A 13,222-nucleotide genomic window follows, 5' to 3' on the forward strand; every position below is an offset into this window, starting at 1 on the left:
GTGTGGTATGAAGCGTTGCCAGGCCAGGTGTAGTAAGGTAGACAATACTTGCCGGTACCGGTTGTAGAGATAGAGTGAAGGATGCCTCGCCGAAGTCAGGGAGTGGAGTGTGGAGATAGGTCGTTGTCCAAGCCGTGTTCAAGGGGTTACCAGAGTGAGCGTTGTCCAAGGAGTGCCGAGATCGAGAGCCAGAGGGGGTAGTCGTACGAGCCGCGTCAGAACCTGTGAAAACACTGAGAGAATCCTGAAGTACTTCCATACAGAGACTATGTCGAGCAAAGACTGAGAGCAGAGAGGAGCTAGATAAAGCAGGAAGGTCCAATTAGGAACGGAGGCGGGACAGGAAGAGCTACAGGGAGACACTGCAGATTGGTGCAGGCATAACAGGCCAGGTGAGTCTTGTTAGTATCCTGAGTATGCCCGTGCAGTGTGCGGGAGCGGAGCCTGAGGTCCGGGGGACGGGAATAAGAGTGTGCAGACTGAGAGTGCTCCGTAACTCGTGTACGCGTGTGAACCGAGCCAGTGGATGGTGCAGGTGTGCGTGCAGGAGGGTGTGGGCGCGCCCGGTGCTGAGCAGAGGAATCGCCGAGGGGAGTGATCCCGCGACGGCGGTAAGGGCGAGGAGCCGTGGAGGCCGGTAAGGCAGGATTGTTTTGTGTGTCCAGGGGCTCCCTGCGGGGAGGGAGTGCTCTGTGTGGGGAGCGAGGAGAACGCCGATTCCTGACAATAACTCACTGTATGGGGCAGTTGGCCCGCACCATAAGCCACAACAAAGAAACCTTGATTCAGGACATCTTCATGTGTGAGTCTGACCTTACTCTACATATGATGGCACCACGGAGGAGTTCCTTATCAGAATCATTCCCATGCGGACGCAGGGATCCTGATGAGATGGAGGCGCTGCACTGGATATAGGTAGGACTCACTAACACTACCTCAGCTGCCTGTCTGGGTTGGCAATCCCCACACAACATCATGTGGGAGACTCAGGAGTCCTGTTGCCAAAAGGTGCACCACCAGACACGACCATGTAATGGGGACTGGTTAGACCACAGGGGCCAATATGAGATTGGGTGGGTCAGGCCAGGTCAGAAAATCCGTTACATTTTGCTTAACCCTTCCTCTGCCAGAGTGGTTAGCTGAACCTTATTTTGAGCTGTACTTCTGCATTTAGTATTTGATACCCCATTTTCTTGTTGTTTTATTCAAAATCAAAGTTTAATGCCAGCATAATAAGTATAACAACATGATCACTGCTTTTATGGAACCTTTTGTTAATTAAACCGCGGGAGACTAACGCAGATCACTTCTTACATAGCACTTAGCTTTCCTTTTTTTCTTCCTAGCACACTCATTATTATTTATTTTGAAAAGACGTGTAATGCTTTTCCCCCCTTCCCTTTCTTAAAATAATTGTCGTTGCATCTGCAGTACAGTTCCCCACAGAGAACACGCTTTCTGTATGTCTGGCTTTTCCAGCAGATGGAGGGGATGCTACAGAATAGTGCTCATTGTAAAGCAGCTGTTGCCACTCCGACCTCACTCCAGGATGGGAAGCATTGGGCCCCCAGCTCAACGACTGAGCCACTTATTGAGCCACCTGTGCTGAAGCAGGGATATCCTTAAAACCTGACCTGTTGGTGGCCCTTGAGGACTGGATTTGGCCACATCTGCTCTAAACTGAATCCAAGAATGTGGCCTTGAGAAAGGGGGAGGGAGTCTGTGACTGTGAGGATCGGTGCTAGGCCCGACCCGCGACAGGTCCCATGACGACACAGGTGACGTGCCACAGACCAGAGAAGCTACCCTCAGGCACCATATCATCAGACAGGGGGATACCTCCAGGTCCGGGCTAGGGCTGCGCCCCCAGGTCATGTCCCATGACGACACGGGTGACGCATCACACCCGCAGGAAACCGCGCACTGGCGCTGTGTCACGAAGAGCACACGAGGGGTTAATCCCTAACTCCACACTAACCCAGGATTACATGTACCTGCGGCTCACTCCGCCTCCGCTATACCATTGGGCGCCTGCTTACGAGTGGAAGTTTCATGCTAATCTCTGGCAACTGCTTGCTAGCTGCTCATTGGTCATCTGCCCTTTATATGCTCAGCCAGCCCTCTGGCAAATTGGCTGAGCATAATTATTCGTTCCTGAACATAGTGCTTACCCCAAGCATCTGTTGCCTTGTCCTGTTGGCGAGTATTATGACTATCCTCACTTCTCCAACCCTGACCTGGCTATACGACTATCACTCTGCACTCCAGACGTGCTCTTGCGGCTGGAGGTCGGTTTACACTAACATCCCCACCTCAGCCTTGCGGTTCCGTCTGGTTTGTAGTTAGCACCCGTTACAATGACTCTCTCTCTGATGCTCTCTTTTTCTGACTCTCTCTCTCTGACTCACTCTCTCTCTGACACGCTCTCTCTCTGACTCACTATCTCTCTCTCTAACTCACTCTCTCTCTGACACACTCACTCCCACAAACTCACTCTTTTTCTCAACATCTCTGACACTCTTTCCCTCTCTAACACCATCTCTTCTCTTTTCCCCACCCTCACAATACACATACACCCCCCAAACTCCCCACACACACAATACACACACAATACCCCCCTCCCCCACAATACACACACAATACCCCCCTCCCCCACAATACACACACTCTCCCCCCCGCCCCCCACAATACACACACAGCTGCCTGTCCCCCACAATAGACACACACACACGCAATACTTCCCAACAATACCCCTCACTCCCCTACAAAGCCTGCACAAAACTCCCCTATCCCCACAAGACCACTAAACCTGCCTCCCCCACAATACCCACATAAAAACCTTACCCTCCCAATACCCCCACAAAACTCCTCTCCCCCACAAATCCACCCTCCCCCATAAAAAAGCACACAAAACCCCACACAATACTCCACTCTCACACCTCACCTGGAGGGGAGCCTCTGGTGCCGTGCAGGCTCTACTTATGGCGGGGGAAGAGGAGGATAAGCGGAAGGGAGAGCAGGACAGCAGGGGGAGAGAAGGCCCGGCAGCCGGATGCAACTACCAGTCCCGGGAGGTCGCGGCTGGTGCTGGGACAGTTTTACCAGCTCTCCCCCCTGGTTCGAGCACAGAGACTGTCGGCAAAATGGCCACGAGCCACATGGGGACACCTTGTGAGCCTCATGCAGCCCATGGCCTGCATTTTTGACAGCCCTGAAGAAAGGTCCATTTAGGACCTGAAACATTGTTACTGTTTCTTCTGTTTCTCTACAACAAATGTACCTTGAATCATTCACAAGATGTTACTATGTAACTAGGTAAGCAGTGACTACGTTTGCGTGGGGATGGCTGTCCCTTGTCTCTGCGTATGTTAGTTGTGTTTGCCACACAGATGGCTTGGTCCCCCATATTTTTTACATTTCCCATTTCATTCCCCAATTGCTTGGAACTGTTGCATTAAGGCCAGGGGAAATGGGGTTTTACATACATTTTTACAATAGCACCTGAATTCTTTCTCCTCTCGGTTTGTCATTTTAATATCTCTAAGGAGATCCTAGGAAGCTCAACTAAAAGATTGGAACTTCTCCTTAAGAAACTCACCAACTATCGACTCCATTCTTCAAACCTGGCAAAGTATTGCCGGAATGAAAGGATCCCAAAAGGACTGCAGTTCAAATTTAGAACTACTCTATGCAGTCAAAATAAAGAGCTCTGCCAGCAATGGGAATGAATTCTGAACAAATGTTTAATGGACCTCATGCTGCTGACCATCAAGAGTCTCCACAGCGAAACAAATACTGCGAAGAGTGAGATTGCTAAGATTGAAGAAATCCTGACAACTACACTTGACACTTTGAAAATTGTCACTCTTAAACGTGAGATTGAGATGGTGATCACAGAATACAGAGATGAACTGGAACAGGGCAAGCTGAAAGAATTCAGATGGGACACATTGGACTTTCAAAATGGTCTTGTCTATGATAACACTGGTCGGTCCAGATAACATCAACCCAGACAAGGACGACAATTGCATTAAGGACAATATCAGCAAAGATGGGGAGACCCAGCTACATCATCAGGATGGCTGTCCCTACTTCAGATAAAAAACAAACAAAGATGCCCAAAGCTACTTCCAATGTGACAAAAATACACAGTGCAATACCTATATATTCTCTTGAAAAGGGGTCATTTAGTTTAACCCTTTGGCCAAAGCATTGTACTTCAGATAATACAAGAATCAAGAACATTGGACTCTTTTTTAGATATGCTCAGGTCATTTATCACTAATGGGCCAAGACGAAGGGTGTATCAAGGGGATACTGAAGAAAAAGATCAATGAGAACCACTCGGTCCCAAAGACATTAATATATAACATTTCTTTACGTACTTTCTCCCATTGAACTACAGGTACTTGAGAGAACTACAGGTACTTGAAAGGGGATTAACATTTGTACCCACAAATAATGGGGAACGGTTTCAAAGTGACATTGATCTGTTTAAATTAATTTGATTGCTGGAATTACGTGTTTTATTCAATCCTACAGATACGACTACACCTTCTGGATCCTGATGTTTTCACGCTTGAGGCATACTGAGGCTCTGAGGTAAACCATGCCCCTGCAAATCTTAACAATATTATTAATGTAGAGTGTGAGAGGGAATCTCCACATCTAGTGAACAGATACAGATGAATAAAAAGTTCAAGAAAAAAAGTAAATCTATACCAGAAGGGAGTAATAATATAATTGAGACGTGTGCTAATTTGGTTAAACATGACTTTGATATATATATATAATTGGGTTAAGCAACCTCATTAGTCAAATTTCTCTCTGCGTGATAAAATGATACTTACATTGGTAAAGATACCTCCATAGTCTTCAAACCTGTGGAGAAAGGAGGGGCTCTGATCATTTGGAATCTGAATGACTATCGGGCAGAAATAAATAGACAATTATCAAGAATTAAACATTATCAACCATTGATTGGTGATCCCACTGTTAAAATTAAATCTGAGATTGATATGTGTTTGGCTAATGCTTTGGAACAAAAGACTATTGATCCAAAGACAGTGGCTATACTGATGAATAAACAACCAAATATGCTCAGTTTTGTATGTTATACCAAAAATTCACAAAAGCCCAGAGAAGCCACCATGGAGACCTATATTAGCAGCTTCTAACGCCATCTTTGAACTGCTTGCCATCTACGTGGATAATTTATTGAGACCCTACATTGTACAGATGGAATAATTTGTCCGGGATACCACGCGCTTCTTAAACATCTTGTATGGAGTGGGTGATATCACCAATGACACACTTTTAGTAATATTAGACATAGAAAGTCTTTATACCGCTATTCCACACCATGAAAGTCTGTTTGCAGTCCAAAAACTTTTGGATAGAGATTTATATAAAAAAAAATAAGACTGACTTCTATATTAATCTTTGGAAATGGTACTAATGAAAAATGATTTTTGATTTGAAGATAAGTAGTATCAGCAATGCCTGAGTACCACCATGGAGTCCAATGTGGCATTGGAGTATGAAAATATTTTTATGCATGATTTTGAACATTGTACTGTATGTTTATCGTGAGGACTACTTTGTGCAACATTGTACCCTATAGAGGTGGCATATTGATGATAATTTCATGCTATGGAGGGGTTTAATGCAGTCTTTGATGGATTTTATTAACTGTCTGAACATTAAATATCCCACTATTAAATGTACACTTGCAGAAGATTATAAATAAATACACTTCTTGAATGTTAGAGTTATTAAAGTTGATCATATAATACGGTGATATTTATGTTAAATCAACTGACTGTAATAATCTTCTAGGATATAACAGTTTTCATCCCCCAGGGTTGGTGAGAAATCTTCAGTTGAGTCAGCTCATGTGACAGAAATGGCCGATACATTTTCCACCAGAGGTTACCCTGATAACATTTTGGATAGCCATATATATAAAATAAAGTCCATGGATAGAGTACTGTTGCGAGACAACAAGACTAGGAACATAGTGAAAATGTTAAAAGGATTACAGTTGTATCCACTTATATGACTGCATCTAACTTTGTTAGAAACAGTCTGTTACGACACTGGAAAATTTTGGCTAGCGATCCAAAACTAAGAGGAATATCTAAAAAAACGGACTCTTTTCTCATTTAAATGGGGGAACAATCTGCGTGAGACTTTGGTCCACACTGACCACGTCACCCCCATGAAAAACATATACGGTAAGCTTTCCGCGCTTGGGCTGTCACTGGTCTTCTTTAGAAGTCAGTCTCCCCTTGCAGTTGAGTATGTAGGAGCACCTCCGCAAAACGCTCCTAAATGGGGACTCCCGATAGGAGACCCGAAGAAAACAGAAGAAAAATTCCAAAGTTGGGCTGTCTGGACAGTTAAGCTCCAGCTCGCGCCTCTGTGGTGAGTGCCTGTCTCCCTCATTTCAGCCTTTTCGCCCAACTTTGGAATTCTATCAATATTTGGATTATCATTGCATGTTGGGTGGATTCTGAGACCAGACGGTCTATATATATGTTTAATGTATGTAAGTTATTCGTGTATGCATTGTGAGTGTGTACACTAGAGCACTATAGCGGAGTTGGAACCGCTTGTCTTGTTTCTGTTATCTGTGTGGTCATTCAGAGCCCTTATTAAGAATAAAATATTTTAATTACCAATATCCTGTTTTGGAAGGATTTTATTTTATATTAAGGTTATACATCCATTTTATTATTGGGTTTATAGTAATCCCCGGTGCACTCTGTGTGTATTTTCTTCCACCTCACCCCCATATTTATCTATCAGCAAGGAAATGTGGCACTGTCTCGTGCCTACACTGCACCCGTTGTAATTCTGTGGCAAAGGGGCAGGTATTTAGTCATCCTAGGACCAGGATTGTTTTTGAAAATCAATGCATTTTATACTTGTGATACACTGGCGACACACTTTATTCGAGCTCGGCTAGTCCCACGAATTCGGGTATACCCGGGTGTATTGAGGTTTGTGACTGTTTTCTGCCCGAGTGCATTGAGTTATTTTCCGGCAGGGATTGAAGCATTTTATTCCCGCTGGCTGCAATACTGCACAGTATATATATATATATATACTGCATTACAATTCATGAATTTATGCCATCTGGTAGACACGCGAAGCATTGCAGCCTATTAAATCCTAATCATTATCATTTAACAGATCAGCCGCCCGTCAGCCAGGCATGAACCCAGGCTGGGAAGGCAAATGCAACGGGGCTTGTCAGAGGTGAGGAGCGGCGCATTCCAGGTATCTGCCAGGTACATACCGGGTATTTGCTCGAATAAAGTGTGTCGGTGCAGTACATCATTTGTAGTTCATCTACTTTAGTGCCCATGTGGCCAAGCCTATGTTGGCAAGACTTTCTGTCCAATCAAAAATAAATTGAGTGAACACAAACATAAAATCTGAGAGGCACACCAAAAAATGAAGGAACACCCTTTAAACTGCCATGTTGTCAGACAATGGGAGTCAGCTCTAATTCCAGGTTATAGACTTTGTTTGTCCCCTCAAGAGAGGGGGCGACAGGGAGGAGTGCCTGCTGCAGAGAGAGAGCAGGCGGATTTTCACTTGCGATACTATTAGACATACAGTAGAGGTATGAACGATCCAGTGTGCCAGCTGCTCTCTCTCTGTATTAATTCCCTTTTCATTCTACTCTATTCTAATCTGCTGGGATGATACTGTAGGATATCATTTGGAGTTTAATGTTGGTTAAGGTTTCTATTCAATCTTGTGTATAGATATTTAGATGGTTGGCAGATGCTTCTTTTATGTTTATATGAACAAATAATGTGGTTTGATCATTTTTTAATTTACATTGTTATTGCAGAGACTTTATTATATGTGTATTCATTAAGGGCTTGGTTATTAGCCACTGTCACTTTTGATTAGTGTTAGTTATAAATATCATGCATTATTTGGTGTCCGTGTCTCTTGGTGCAGATCTGGATCACATGACATTTCCTTGCATTTCATGGTGCGTAGCATGTCTAGTCTTCACTGCTGGGCTGCAGCGGCGCTGAGACTGGATGTAGACCTGCACTTTGCGACATTTGGTTGCTGAATTTGCATTCAATTGCATTTCCCGATGCAGGTCATTACCGCCACTTCCAGGTTGATGGCTTGTAAAAATGTAAGGATCTTGTTGTAGATCTTATTGAAGGTCTTCCTAAAGAGCCACGATTAGGGTTGGTTATGTTTTGGTATACACTTTATAAATGTATGTAACATTATTATGCTCTTTTATTGATCTAATAGACTTGTTTAGTATATTATGATGTATTTTCATTTATTAAATCAACTTCCGGTTGATTAATTGATGGTGCCAAATCTTGGCTATATAAGTGAGCTTCAATGTATTATATGCATCTGAAGAAAGGTCCATTTCGGACCTGAAACGTTGTTGCTGTTTCTCGACAATAAATTTACTTTGAATCGTTCACAAGAAGTTTGCAAGTAGTATTGAGCTACTTTTGATTGGGGATTGCAGTCCCTTGTCTCTGTGTATGTTAATTGTGTTGGCCAGACAGGTGGCTTGTATGACGGTAGGAAGGACACGCCCAGGGCAAGCCAACTGAAGCCTGCACCTGCACCTAGTTGAGGCTAGTTTCTTGCCCCAGGCCCCCAGTTGGTGAGTGTTTCACTGTGTTTATGTATTTTGTGTGTTCGCTGGCTTGCCAGAGTAAACTTTCGTTTATTCAATTATTGTGTCCTGTCTGGTGATAGTGATCTCGGTGGTTACGGTGTTAAAAGTTCTGGTCTCCCGTGACAGGCTTTATTCCCCCACATTTTTTTATTCCTCAATTTCCTTTAAACTGTGTTACTGTACTTGCCAAGGAGTCATTACTGGACAGAATTTTACGCTACCAAACCAGGGATACAAATATAAGATGCAACAGACACTTGTTATAGTAAATCTATCATTTACATGCTCAAATGTCCCTGTGGCCTCTACTACATTAGTAGAACTGACTGTACCTTTACGGAGATCATTGCTACTCTATATGTGAAGCCCACAAGAAAAGGTCCTCTGATCAACCAGCCACACAACATTAGAGTCTGGACACAAAGTGCTATCCCTTTGATATATATGCCCATTGAGATGGTTAATCCATCACTACACGGGTGTAACCTTTCTAGAAGATTGCTGCAACATGAGTGCTACTGGATATACTCTCTGGACACTTTAATACATTTCAAAATTATGCAGTTTTTCTCTAAAAGCTTGCTCTGTTACACAATCTGATATCTGTTATCACTGACAGGGTACCATCGGCACTCTCACATCACTTTATAGTAATCAGCCTCAGGTTTCTATAGGGTGGCTTTCTTTTTAACCCTTTTTTAACCCTGGCATTTGGGATGTGACATGGTTGTCTCCGGTAAATCCGGGGGCCGGGTCACACCCAAGCCTATGCACTCAATTCTTCCATGTTGATATCCTGGCTCTGATGTCTATGTCTTCGTCCAACTGGGTATTGTTCCCAGACTTGTAAAGAACACCCTCTTTGAATTCTATGGTTTTACATATCAGGACATAATAACAATCATCTGTTCCTTAGCAGGTCTTAAAATTGTGTAAATACAACCTCAGATGAACAACAGCACATGACATATTACACTGTGTCATGATTTATTTAACAAAAATAAAGCCAAAATGGAGACGCTATGTGTGAAAAACTAAGTATACCTTATAAATCAATAGCTTGTAGAACCACCTTTAGCAGCAATAACTTGGAGTAATCGTTTTCTGTATGACTATCAGTCTCTCACATCGTTGTGGAGAAATTTTGGCCCATTCTTCTTTACAACGTTGCTTCAGTTCATTGAGGTTTGCGGGCATTTGTTTATGCACAGCTCTCTTAAGGTCCCGCCACAGCATTTCAATCGGGTTGAGGTCTGGATTTTGACTGGGCCATTGCAACACCTTGATTCTTTTCTTTTTCAGCCATTCTGTTGAAGATTTGCTGGTGTGCTTGGGATCATTGTCCTGTTGCGTGACCCAATTTCGGCCAAGCTTTAGCTGTCGGACAGATGGCCTCACATTTGACTCTAGAATAGTTTGGTATACAGTACAGAGGAGTTCATGGTCGACTCAATGACTGCAAGGTTCCCAGGGCCTGTGGCTGCAAAACAAGCCCAAATCATCACCCCTCCACCACCGTGCTTGACAGTTGGACTAAGGTGTTTGTGCTAATATGCTGTGTTTGGTTTTCGCCAAACGTGGCGCTGTTCATTATGGCCAAACATCTCCACTTTGGTCTCGTCTGTCCAAAGGACATTGTTCCAGATGTCTTGTGGTTTATTCAGATGCAACTTTGCAAACCTAAGCCATGCTGCCATGTTCTTTTTAGAGAGAAGAGGCTTTCTCTTGGCAACCCTTCCAAACAAACCATACTTGTTCAGTCTTTTTCTAATTGTACTGTCATGAACTTTAACATTTAACATGCTAACTGAGGCCTGTAGAGTCTGAGGTGTAAATCTTGTGTTTTTTGCAATTTCTCTGAGCATTGCACAGCCAGACCTTGGGGTGAATTTGCTGGGACGTCCACTCCTGGGAAGATTGGCAACTGTCTTGAATGTTTTCCACTTTTGAATAATCTTTCTCACTGTAGAATGATGGACTTTAAATTGTTTGGAAATGGCCTTATAACCTTTCCCAGATTGATGGGCTGCAAAAATTGCTTCTCTAAGATCATTGCTGATGTCTTTCCTCCTTGGCATTGTGTTAACACACACCTGAATGCACACACCTGAATGCTCCAGACCAGCAAACTGCTACTTAGCATCTTAATTCCTATGGAAGCAGTAAGGGTGTACTTAGTTTTTCACACAGCTTCTCCATTTTGGCTTTATTTTTGTTAACTAAATCATGACACGGTGTAATATGTCATGTGTTGTTGTTCATCTGAGGTTGTTTTTACCTAATTTTAAGACCTGCTAAGGAACAGATTATTGTTATTATTATCCTGATATGTAAAACCATAGAATTCAAAGAGGGTGTACTTTCTTTTTCACACCACTGTATGATATGATATAGTGGGTGTTGGGGTTAGAGCTTGCAGGGATTTTGTATACAGGTACAATTCTCATGAACCTGTTGTTTGGCTTGTTTAACTACAGATATTCCGCTTTGGTCTACTACAGCAATCAATTCAGTGAATTATGACCACTCTGTGACTATACCTCTAAAGTCTACTTTTAGTTGAGTGGGACTTCCAATTTATGGCTCACTAGCTATTTCAGACAAAATGTCCAGTGATTACATATTGACTTCAGTACATATTGACTCTCTGGTCTGCGAACGCTCATTGGCTTTTGGTCGCTTGATTTGACTCCCATTTGTTTTTATCTTACAGCCATACTGTGTTATAATTAGAGATGGACGAATTTCTTTTTGCTCATTTGGATCCACAGCAGAACGTCCGGTTCTTTTGGTCCACGAATTTCAGCAGATCAATGTCAAAAAGGTTGATTCGTGTTTTGTGGATTTTTTATTATTTTTACCAATACCCCGCGGATTCCGCAACCCGTGGACGGATTTGTAGAATCCAAGCCGTGGATTCAGCAATCCGTTGGCGTATTCTGCTCCAACAGATAGCTGAATCCACGGATTGGATTCTACAAATCCGTCCACGGGTTGTATCCAATGGTGGAGTTTGATGAATCTGTGTGGATTGAAACCGCCCATATCCATTTACGGATTTTACCCCACGAAATGGATTATGGGAGTAACACCAGCGAAAATCCGGGAAACGATTTCAGCGGATTCGCCCATCTCTAATTGTAATACTGAACGGTCGGTATCACTGCTTTCCTGTTAATTGGATGGATTGCTGCAGTTCTACTTATTTAATACTTCATTACTTCTATGAACTTTTATATATGACGACATCAACCAAGGGATGGATTAAATACTTAAAATTATTACTTAGGAATATTGACATACTTATGGAGCCCTCCGTGGTGTGGAGTTTACGAACCTACTGTAGATCAGCCAATTTCGCTTGTCTCCGGTACATACAATTTAGGTGACTTATAGACCTACGCTATTATATGTCTTGGCTACAGCAAATGGCATCTCCAATACTTGTTCATCAAAATAGGACAGTACCGCTACTTATATTATGCCTCCATATTCTTTGTGGATATTTTTATCGCATAAGGACTTTACTTTACTGTTTGTACATAGTCCCATTTTGAGTGTTGTGCTGCGTGTTTTTCTTATTTTCTTACTATTTTGCACTCTACGGTGCTATTATTTATCCGTTGTTTCACAGACATGATTGGCTGCTATTTTGGTGACATCACTCGAGGGGAGGATTTGAATCACTGACGAACCTAGACTGTGAATATTCCCAGTTCTCAGTGATGTCACTTACTGTAACAGTGGGCAGAGCACTGCACAGTGCAGGTGTTATTGGTGTCTTTTCTGGGGTATACTAAATAGTCACTTAGTTTTGTTCATCTTTGTTTCTTGATAAAGGAACAGAGAGAGAAAAAAACGAAGCACTGGTTCCACTGAAGTAAAAGTTAACACAGAGGTGCGTTCCCACAATAAAAGTTTAATGGATCAAAAGTACAAAAACGCGTAGGTGTTCTGTTTTTGTACTTTTGATCCATTAAACTTTTATTGTGGGAACGCACCTCTGTGTTAACTTTTACTTCAGTGGAACCAGTGCTTCGTTTTTTTCTCTCTCTGTTCCTGTTCATCCACATCAACGGAGGCACGGTACACCCCAGGAGAAGTGATATACCAGGCTCTACAATTGCGTGAGTTACACTCTTAAATGAGCCCTTTTTACTCTCCTTTTCCACAAGTGGCTGCAAGGATTTTGTCTGTTACCCCATGTTATTACCATGATGTTGTACTAATGCTGGACACCGGCAGGTGTATACTGTCCTTACCTCATTGCATGTGGGACTTTATTTTCCAGTAACACATCCAACAGGTATATAGGTGTAATCTAATATCCTAGCCTAATATTTTGCCTTCTTTGGAGGGGTAATCCGCTGTACATTCAAAGTTACCATTATTGCTTGCTGTGATTTTTGTTTAGAGCACCATGCAACTTTTTCTTTCCATTTCTTGATAAAGGCCCTGACCGAGTTGAAACATTGATTGAGCTGCAATAAATCTTCAAGTATTGGTGAGTGCACGTCTCTGTGGACTATTGTATCTAGT

At 42.9% G+C, this 13,222-nt stretch overlaps 1 long non-coding RNA gene across 2 annotated transcripts in view; it reads right to left on the bottom strand.

Moving 5' to 3' along the window:
* Nucleotides 1-13,222, bottom strand: part of LOC142502309 (uncharacterized) — a 96,682-nt gene that overhangs the window by 21,719 nt on the left and 61,741 nt on the right. For both annotated transcript variants that reach the window (XR_012803734.1, XR_012803733.1), the window contains exon 2: nt 4,851-4,881. This is a non-coding gene — a long non-coding RNA (uncharacterized LOC142502309). The remainder of the gene's footprint in view (nt 1-4,850; nt 4,882-13,222) is intronic.

This window comes from Ascaphus truei, chromosome 9 (assembly GCF_040206685.1).
Source record: "Ascaphus truei isolate aAscTru1 chromosome 9, aAscTru1.hap1, whole genome shotgun sequence".
NCBI classification, from domain to species: Eukaryota; Metazoa; Chordata; class Amphibia; order Anura; family Ascaphidae; genus Ascaphus; species Ascaphus truei.